The sequence below is a fragment of the Triticum aestivum genome, chromosome 7B (genome assembly GCF_018294505.1).
Source record: "Triticum aestivum cultivar Chinese Spring chromosome 7B, IWGSC CS RefSeq v2.1, whole genome shotgun sequence".
Taxonomy (NCBI): domain Eukaryota; kingdom Viridiplantae; phylum Streptophyta; class Magnoliopsida; order Poales; family Poaceae; genus Triticum; species Triticum aestivum.
Genome location: NC_057813.1, coordinates 36,674,686 through 36,685,506, shown reverse-complemented (window position 1 = coordinate 36,685,506; position 10,821 = coordinate 36,674,686). Strand labels below are relative to the sequence as shown.

At 45.8% G+C, this 10,821-nt stretch overlaps 1 pseudogene; it reads right to left on the bottom strand.

Moving 5' to 3' along the window:
* Nucleotides 1–8,655: 8,655 nt before the first annotated feature.
* LOC123163296 (uncharacterized) lies at nt 8,656–8,806 on the bottom strand (annotated as a pseudogene).
* Nucleotides 8,807–10,821: the final 2,015 nt, after the last annotated feature.

Genomic DNA, 10,821 nt, shown 5'->3' with positions numbered 1-10,821 from the left:
ATCCGAGGGCAAGATCTTTGTTGCCAAGAACGGATCCTTTCTGGAAAAAGAGTTTCTATCAAAAGAAGTAAGTGGGAGGAAAGTAGAACTCGATGAAGTACTACCTCTTGAACGGGATAGTAGTGCAGCTCAGGAAAATGTTCCTGTGATGCCTACACCAACTGAAGAGGAAAATAATGATGATGATCAAGGTACTTCGGATCAAGTTGCTACTGAACTTCGTAGGTCCACAAGGACACGTTCCGCACCAGAGTGGTACGGCAACCCTGTCCTAGAAATCATGTTGTTGGACAACGGTGAACCTTTGAACTATGAAGAAGCAATGGCGGGCCCAGATTCCAACAAATGGCTAGAAGCCATGAAATCCGAGATAGAATCCATGTATGGAAACAAAGTATGGACTTTGACTGACTTGCCCGATGATCGGCGAGCGATAGAAAACAAATGGATCTTTAAGAAGAAGACGGACGCGGATGGAAATGTCACCATCTATAAAGCTCGACTTGTCGCTAAGGGTTATCGACAAGTTCAAGGGATTGACTAATATGAGACTTTCTCTTCCGTAGCGAAGCTTATGTCCGTCCGAATCATGTTAGCAATTGCCGCATACTATGATTATGAGATATGGCAGATGGACGTCAAAACGGCATTCCTTAACGGGCATCTTAAGGAAGAACTGTATATGATGCAGCCGGAGGGTTTTGTCGATCCTAAGAATGCTAACAAAGTATGCAAGCTCCAGCGATCCATTTATGGGCTGGTGCAAGTATCTCGGAGTTGGAACATTCGCTTTGATGAGATGATCAAAGCGTTTGGGTTTATGCAGACTTATGGAGAAGCCTGCGTTTACAAGAAAGTGAGTGGGAGCTCTGTAGCATTTCTCATATTATATGTAGATGACATACTTTTGATGGGAAATGATATAGAACTTTTGGACAGCATTAAGGCCTACTTGAACAAGTGTTTTTCAATGAAGGACCTTGGAGAAGCTGCTTATATATTAGGCATCAAGATCTATAGAGATAGATCGAGACGCCTCATAGGTCTTTCACAAAGCACATACCTTGATAAGATTTTGAAGAAGTTCAAAATGGATCAGTCCAAGAAGGGGTTCTTGCCTGTATTGCAAGGTGTGAGATTGAGCTCGGCTCAATGCCCGACCACGGCAAAAGATAAAGAAGAGATGAGTGTCATCCCCTATGCTTCAGCCATAGGATCTATTATGTATGCCATGCTGTGTACCAGACCTGATGTAAACCTTGCCGTAAGTTTGGTAGGAAGGTACCAAAGTAATCCCGGCAAGGAACACTGGACAGCGGTCAAGAATATCCTGAAGTACCTGAAAAGGACAAAGGACATGTTTCTCATTTATGGAGGTGACGAAGAGCTCGCCGTAAAGGGTTACGTCGACGCTAGCTTCGACACAGATCTGGATGACTCTAAGTCACAAACTGGATACGTGTATATGTTGAATGGTGGAGCAGTAAGCTGGTGCAGCTGCAAGCAGAGCGTCGTGGCGGGATCTACATGTGAAGTGGAGTACATGGCAGCCTCGGAGGCAGCGCATGAAGCAATTTGGGTGAAGGAGTTCATCACCGACCTAGGAGTACCCAATGCGTCGGGGCCGATCAAACTCTTCTATGACAACACTGGAGCTATTGCCCTTGCCAAGGAGCCCAGGTTTCATAAGAAGACCAGGCACATCAAGCGTCGTTTCAACTCCATCCGAGAAAATGTTCAAGATGGAGACATAGATATTTGCAAAGTACATACAGATCTGAATGTCGCACATCCGTTGACTAAACCTCTCTCGCGAGCAAAACATGATCAACACCAGAACTCTATGGGTGTTCGATTCATCACAATATAACTAGATTATTGACTCTAGTGCAAGTGGGAGACTGTTGGAAATATGCCCTAGAGGCAATGATAAATGGATTATTATTATATTTCCTTGTTCATGATAATTTCTTTTATTCATGCTATAATTGTATTATCCGGAAATTGTAATACACGTGTGGATACATAGACCACAATACGTCCCTAGTAAGCCTCTAGTTGACTAGCTCGTTGGTCAACAGATAGTCATGGTTTCCTGACTATGGAGATTAGATGTCATTGACAATGGGATCATGTCATTAGGAGAATGATGTGATGGACAAGACCCAATCCTAAGCATAGCACAAGATCGTGTAGTTCGTTTTGCTAGAGCTTTTTCCAATGTCAAGTATCTCTTCCTTAGACCATGAGATCGTGTAACTCCCGGATACCGTAGAAGTGCTTTGGGTGTACCAAACGTCACAACATAACTGGGTGACTATAAAGGTGCACTACAGGTATCTTCGAAAGTGTCTGTTGGGTTGACACAGATCGAGACTGGGATTTATCACTACGGATTACGGAGAGGTATCATTGGGCCCACTCGGTAGTGCATCATCATAATGAGCTCAAAGTGACTAAGTGTCTGGTCACGGGATCATGCATTACGGTACGAGTAAAGTGACTTGCCGGTAACGAGCTTGAACGAGGTATTGGGATACCGACGATCGAGTCTCGGGCAAGTAACATACCGTCTGACAAAGGGAATAGTATACAGGGTTGATTGAATCCTCGACATCGTGGTTCATCCGATGACATCATCGAGGAGCATGTGGGAGCCAACATGGGTATCCAGATCCCGCTGTTGGTTATTGACCGGAGAGCCGTCTCGGTCATGTCTGCATGTCTCCCGAACCCGTAGGGTCTGCACACTTAAGGTTCGGTGACACTAGGGTTATAAGGAAGACTTGTATGTGATTACCGAATGTTGTTCAGAGTCCCGGATGAGATCCCAGATGTCACGAGGAGTTCCGGAAGGGTCCGGAGGTAAAGATTTATATATGGGAAGTTGTCATGCGGACGCCGAAAAGTTTCGGGGGCATATCGGTATTGTACCGGGGCCACCGGAAGGGTTCCGGGGGTCCACCGGGAGGGGCCACCCCTCTTGGTGGGTCACATGGGCCGCGTGGGGTAGGGCACCAGCCCCTGGAGGGCTGGGCGCGCCCTCCCTTGGGCCCATGCGCCTAGGGTTGGGGGGGAACCCTAGTGGGGGCGCACCCCCCTTGCTTGGGGGGGCAAGCCCCCCTCCCTGGCCGCCGCCCCCCCTCTAGATCTCATCTAGAGGGGGCCGGCCCCCTTCCCCCTTCCCCTATAAATAGAGGGGCGAGTGGAGGGCTGAATACCTGATCCAAGGCGCAGCCCCTCCCCTCCCCAACACCTCTCCTCCTCCGTTGTGCGCTTGGCGAAGCCCTGCTGGAGTACTGCCTCTCCACCATCATCACGCCGTCGTGCTGCTGCTGGAGCCTTCTTCCTCAACCTCTCCTTCCCCCTTGCTGGATCAAGAAGGAGGAGACGTCATCCGTACTGTACGTGTGTTGAACGCGGAGGTGTTGTCCGTTCAGCACTTGGTCATCGGTGATCTGAATCACGGCGAGTACGACTCCATCATCACCGTTCCCTCGAACGCTTCCGTACGCGATCTATAAGTGGTATGTAGATGCAATCTCTCTCCCATGACTCGTTGCTTAGATGAACTCATAGATGGATCTTGGTGAAACCGTAGGAAATTTTTTAATTTTCTGCAACGTTCTCCAACAGTTTTGATGTTGGGGGTTACCTTGTTGGTGGCTTTAGCAATAAGGCACTTGGCGGTGATGTTCTCGTTGGGTGAATCAAATAGAGACATCCGGGGAGTTGTGGCAATGTCAACGGATGCCATGGCCATTGCTTCACTATCTTCATCATCGTCGTCATCCTCACGGTATTCTTCTTGAACCACCAATCCTCGAGTAGGAGTCTTCTTGGTGAAGTTGTTCTTGTTGGGAAAGGACTTGGCTTTGTCTTTTCGGATGAGCTTGCCACCATTGCCTTCCAGCTTCTCGTAAGGACAATCCGCAACGAAATGGCTCACATTGCCACAGTTGTAATAAGTTCTTACTCGTTGCTGGCCCTTGAAGCCACTTGAGTTGTTCTTGTTGAAATTGGGCCTTGAGTTCTTCTTGCTCCAAAATTGCCTTGAAGCAAGAGCCATGTGCTCATGATAATCATATTTTGTATCTTCGGGGTTGCTCTCCTCTTCTTCCTCTTCTTCCACAATACCTTGGCCTTCAAGGCAAGGTTGGGCTTCTTTGCCCTTTGAGAGCGGAGCAGCGCGTATTGCAACGAACTCATCCTACACTTCACTTGAGGTCATGGAGTGGAAGTCTGGTCTTTGACGAATGACGGAGGACATGGCCTTGTTGTAGGGCATCATGGCCTTGAGGAACTTGCGCTTGATCCAATTGTCATCCGTGTCCTTGCTCCAATGATCTAAGAGTGAGACCGCGAGTTTGGTTACTCTCCGAAAGAGCTCACGAGGTTCTTCATCTTCTTTCATTGCAAACTCATCGACTTCATCTTGCACCACTTCATAGTTGGAGCATTGAATGCTTGCGCTTCCCCGATAAAGAGACACAATGCATTGCCATGCGTCTTTGGCCATGGCATGGGGTCGGAGATGAGGGAGATCTTCGGGGAGGATAGCATCTTGGATGATGAAGAGAGCATTCTCATTGAATTGATTATCCAGTGCTTCTCTAGGGGTGAAGTTGCTTCGGTCATGTGGATAGAAACCTTCTTCAATGATTCTCCAAAGATTAGTATTCACATGATTTAAATGACGCTTGAAGCGATACACCCAAGAATCAAAATCCTCATTTTTCACTATCTTAGGAGGAGGGCCGGCATGATTTAAATGAGTAGAGGGAATCGGTCCTCCATAAGTTGGAGGTTCCACATGGGCAAAGATGCCGGTGCCATTTCTACCATTGGTAGAAGGACCCTTCTCACTATTAGCTTCCCCCTTGTCGGAGTTAGCATCCGTCACCTTGTTAGTGGGATCACCCACTTTCAACGGTGAGGTAGGTAGTTTAAGTCCTTCTAAGAATTTATTAAACATGCTTTCAACCATGGTTGTCATGGAGGTTTTCAATGTGTCCAAGGCCACATTGAATTCCTCACGGGACACAGCGGTTTCCCCATCACCCATAGACAAGATCGGATTCACACCAGAGTGCTCCTCCTCCCCACCGTCTACGGCGTCAACCATACTCTTTGGACGGCAAAGTCCTTAATAAAGAGACGAGGCTCTGATACCAATTGAAATGATCGATATAGTTGACTAGAGGGGGTGAATAGGCAACTAACAACTTTTAGCTTTTCTTTACCAAATTAAACTTTGCATCAAAGTAGGTTGTCTAAATATGCAACTAGGTGAACAACCTATATGATGCAACAACAATAAGTGCACAAGCAAGCAAGGGATACAACACAAAAAGCTTGCACAAGTAAAGGCACGAGATAACCAAGAGTGGAGCCGATGGAGACGAGGATGTGTTACCGAAGTTCCTTCCTTTTGAGGGGAAGTACATCTCCATTAGAGCGGTGTGGAGGCACAATGCTCCCCAAGAATCCACTAGGGCCACCGTATTCTCCTCACGCCCTCACACAATGCGAGATGTCGTGATTCCACTATTGGTGCCCTTGAAGGCGGCGACCGAACCTTTACAAACAAGGTTGGGGCTATCTCCACAACTTAATTGGAGGCTCTCAATGACACCATGAAGCTTCACCACAATGGACTATGGCTCCGAGGTGACCTCAACCGTCTAGGGTGCTCAAACACCCAAGAGTAACAAGATCCGTTAGGGATTAGTGGGGGAATCAAATTTCTCTTGGTGGAAGTGTAGATCGGGGCCTTCTCAACCTATCTCGAGCAAATCAACAAGTTTGATTGGCTAGGGAGAGAGACTGGGCGAAAATGGAGCTTGGAGCACCAATGGAGCTTTTAGGGGAAGAGGTAGGTCAACTTTGGGGAAGAAGACCCCTTTATATAGTGGGGGGAACAATCCAACCGTTACCCCCCAAGCAGCCCCGCAGAGAGCGGTACTACCACTAAGCCAGCGGTACTACCGTGCCACCTAGCAGTACTACCGCGCACATGAGGGGAGCAAGGTCCTGGACCCAGAGTGGTACTACCGTGGTGGTAAGGGCGATACTACCGCTCGAGAGCGGTACTACCGCCACTACTGCCGCAGCTAGTGCCGCAGAACCCTACACGAGAAAACGAGGCCTCGAGTCGAGGCGGTAGTAGGCCGGAGCCACAGCGGTACTACGGCGGAAGACAGCAAGCGGTACTACCACTGAGGAGCGGTACTACCGCTTGTTTTGCTTCGTCGGCTGTGGCCCGTGGTACTACCGCTGGGACCAGACAGTGCAAGCCAGGAAAGGAAGGAAAACTCCATTAAAGCGGGAAGGATCAGCGGGTGCGATAAGGATGTGTACGTGTTGATTCCATCCTAGCCTTACCAAAGCGGATCCCCTCTTGATAGTACGGTGACTCCTATGAAACTAGTCCACCAACAGAGAAACGAAGGAGCTGCACCGTCTTGAATAAAACACTGAGGGGAGGGAATCGTCTCGTACCAAAGGATGAATCTCTGAAAATCTCAACGCACACGATTAGTCCGCAAAAGCATTGTCATCAATCACCAAAACACCTTGGGGATAAATATGCCCTTACATCCTCCAAACTATACCTCCAGTTGTATGTGTACGTGATTTATGATTTTGTTTCCATTTGGTAAATGTTAACTTTTGTCTATATTTAGTTGTTGCACATGTTCTATTTATCCTTTCCCTTCAATTGTAGTTCCTTTTGTGTCGCTCATATGGATACCGTAAATCAGTTCATTGATTTTTGCCATTTGTATATTTCATGATGATTTAAAATATTTAAGATCAAATTGGTATGCTTTATGGCACCCAGAATTTTCATTAGCCATGCCGGTGCAGGATTGTTGTATCTAAATTTATAGAGAGGCTTGGTGCCAAAATGGTTATTACAACTCATCTCAGTGTCAAAATGGTTATTAAACCTTAAACAAACATTTGTTCGTGTGTCGAGTTTATAGGTTCCGTTGCTCAAATATGGAAATGATGTCGTTTGTGAACTTCAATGCACATGATTTACCTGCGATATTAGTTGGTCTCGAACAACTGCAGTTGTATTTTCCAACCATGCTATTGATGCCACGTCGAAATTAATATTACCTTTTCCTTTTTTTTCTTGGGATCATAATTTACTTCCTCTTCTCTGCTCTTTTCTCTATCTGCCTCATTAAGTATTTGTATTTTAGGATGCTAAAGATGGAACAACATAGGTTTCACTCAACATTTGGGCAAACATAGTGCGGTGATCCGGAAGGTAGGGGATCGGCACAGGTTGCGGTGGCGTAACACATGCATACACACACACACCTGGCGACTCACTACCGATATGCCCTGGGCATCTCTGAGTCTACTTCATCACTGGATGCAGGCGTGACACAATTCTAATGCCTGTATATTCTTAGTCTAAGCCCGGTCATTAGAACTAAGCTGGAAGAATCTGTAAGGATGGAGAACCCAAAGGTAATCTCAATTGCTGACTTGATTATGTCTGACCTCTGTTAATATAAGTGTCAACTCCTTTTTACATGTACGATTTTTCCACTATGATACCCTAGATAGAAATATCTTCATTTCAGATGGTATTAAAGAATGAATCTTTTTTGTTGGTGCATCGCATGTTTCTGTCATCTATAGTTGTCCCTGGCCTAATTCTATGTAAAAATTTATCAAACAACTTTAATGTGTTTGACATATAGATATGGATGCATTTCAATTGGCTTCACAAAACTCTGTACATGGATTTCTTGCATGCATATATCGACTCTCGGTGTACTCGAATATACAGTTAAAAGGTATTGACAATAGAAGAAGGTATTGACCCATATAGAAGAACTGACGCACACATACTGAACCATTCAACTTAGCTTGCTTCTTGAACCGTGTTTTTTCAAGTTTTCTTGTTTTTTGAACTACTTATTTACCGCAACTACTGGTTAGTGTATCTTCCAGACTGTTAGTCTTCTATTTGTGTCATAATTGCAGACAAAACAATGTTTGTTCCTTGATGATATCATCACGTGCAAGGGGTTATTTGGTGTTTGGGATTTCACAACATTTTAGTATTATGCTATCTTTTGATGGTAAAGTAGTATGTTATATTTCCATAAACATGAATTGTCATAATATTTTTTTCATATTAATTGTCATAATATTAGTCAAGCCCTCTGTCATGGTCGGATGGGGCTCCCTGGTTCAGTCCCATCACGACACAGCTTCTCTCCTATCTGTTGAGATTTACTATGTCCCCCTACTGCTATTCTACTGAATATTGTTCTTGGAGCATCAAAGCCAATTGCTTTACTGGTGAACATGTGTAGGAGGATTCATGGTTTACCATTATTAGACCTATGTAAATACATGTACATGAGGATTCTTGGAGCTTTGTAGAATTAATAAGGCCATCAAAGCGTACATGTTCGATATGAGATAATTAGGGCAATACGCCAACACAGCAGGGGAAGCGGCTTTTCGTTTAGATTGGGAAGCGGTTTCCTAAGCGTATGTATCTCACGACTGCTCGCTAAAAAGAGTATATAAGTAAACAGAAAAATCCTTGAGCTATATCAAATCTCAGAATCATGTGTTCAATCAGGCCAAAATATAGTGAAATTTGAATTAGTTTTGTAGGGCTTTTCCCACTCCGAAGAGAAGGAGCCCTTCCAGAAATTCTCAGTGACCCATAAGGGCCAAAGAGGGGGTTTGGAAATAGTTTTCAACCAGCAATTGACGTGCCTCGGTATAACCTCACTAGTTGCGTCATTGCCCCAAGCGCAAAGATGCCTTCTCCCGTCCGCCCGCAACCTCTTCTTATACCCGGCTGGCTCCCTCCTGCCCCCTTCCGCGAGCAAGCAAGCTCACGGACCTCACGGACTAAGAGCATTACTAGTAGAACCCTCAAACCCTCAAACCTTTATAGCAGTTTTAAGGGTTGAGAAGTGCCAGTTTCTGACACTTTTAAGGGTTGAAAAACAGGGGCAAAGACTAGAACCCTCAAACCCAACCCTTAAACTACTTTAAGGGTTGGATTTGAGGGTTCTAGTCTTTGCCTCAACCCCAACCTTTAAAACTGTCATTTCATATATCACACATTTCATCACATTTCATCATATGACATATCACAAATTCCATCACATTTGACATAAAACAATAATCATTCTAGTTATTATTACAACACCGAATAAAACAATAATCATTCAAATTATTACAACAATGTTTGAGCAAATTACACTAATTGTTCGAATCAAATAGGACATAGAAAAGTAAAACAAAGATACATCATGGGCCAATGCGCCGCCCATCCAACTGCCAGTGGTGCTCTACTAGATCATCCCGGAGCCGACCATGAGTGGTTGCATCCTCAATCTCACGATGTGCTTGAAGAAAAGCGTGTATGCGAGAAGGGTTTCTTTCCGTTGCACACGGGTACCATCATTGTCATAGAAACAAGGGAGGTTTAACCCTCTCTCATCCTCTAGGATCATGTTGTGTAGAATCACACAACATTTCATGATGTTCGCCAAGGTTTTTTTGTCCCAAAACCGAGCTGGACCACGAACTATGGCAAACCTTGCTTGCAAAACACCGAAAGCTCTCTCAATATCCTTGCGGGCTGCCTCTTGTGCCTTGGTGAAATAAGCCTCTTTTCTTGTTAAGGGCACCCCATTTTTCTCCTTGATGGACTTCACAAGAGTTGCCCATTAGGGATAGATGCCATCGGTGAGATAGTATCCCATTGAGTACTCATTGTCCATGATTTTGTAGTTGCAAGCTGGAGCATCCCCAGAAATTAATCTTTTGAACAAAGGAGATCTATTGAGGATATTGATATCATTGAGTGTTCCCGGCAACCCAAAGAATGCATGCCAAATCCATGTGTCCTGAGATGCTACGGCCTCAAGCACAATGGTAGCATCATGGCTTTTACCGCAATACATTCCGTGCCATGCCTTTGGGCAATTTTTCCACCTCCAATGCATGCAATCAAGATCACCAAGCATCCCCGTCCATCCCCTTTTTTCATTCATTTCCATTAATCTCTTTGTATCTTCCTCGTTTGGTGCCCGAAGATACTGCTCACCGTACAACCGGATGACCAACTTGGCAAACCTACGGACTGACTCCGTGGTTGTATCTTGCCCAATACGAAGATACTCGTCGGTATAATCCGCGGGTATGCCATAAGCGAGTACCCGCATTGCCGCCGATATCTTTTGATATGCACTAAACCCCATGATACCGGCGGCGGATCTACGACGTTTAAAGTAATAGGAGGCGGCCTCACAATCGGTGACAATCTTCACAAACAAACTATGCTGCATTCGGTACCTTCTGCGGAAGAGACGAGGAGGGTATGTAGGTACCTCCGCGAAGTAGTCTTCCATCAAATGCTCGTGTCCGAGAGCGCGGTTCTGGTAGATGGTGACTCGCCCCATCTTCGTCCCTCTCCTCTGATCCATCAGCTTCACGCGGTATTCAAACAATTGCACGTTGATGAGGAGGCTCATCATCTCGACGTTGTCGTCTTGCAACAACTCATCAATGTCGGAATCGTCGGATGTCGACCAATCCGACGAATCGGACATCGAGTCCATGACAATCTCCTCATTGTTCATCTCCATCTGCAAAGGACAATCACTAATTAGTGCTAAAAATGAAACAATAAAGAAAATGAAACAAAAAAAAGCACATACCTCACCTCGGAGGAGGCAGCGTCGGTGGCCGGCGGGAGGGCGGCCGGGGCGCGGCTTGGACGGTGGGAGGGCGGCCGGGGCAGGGCGGGAGGGGCGGCCGGCG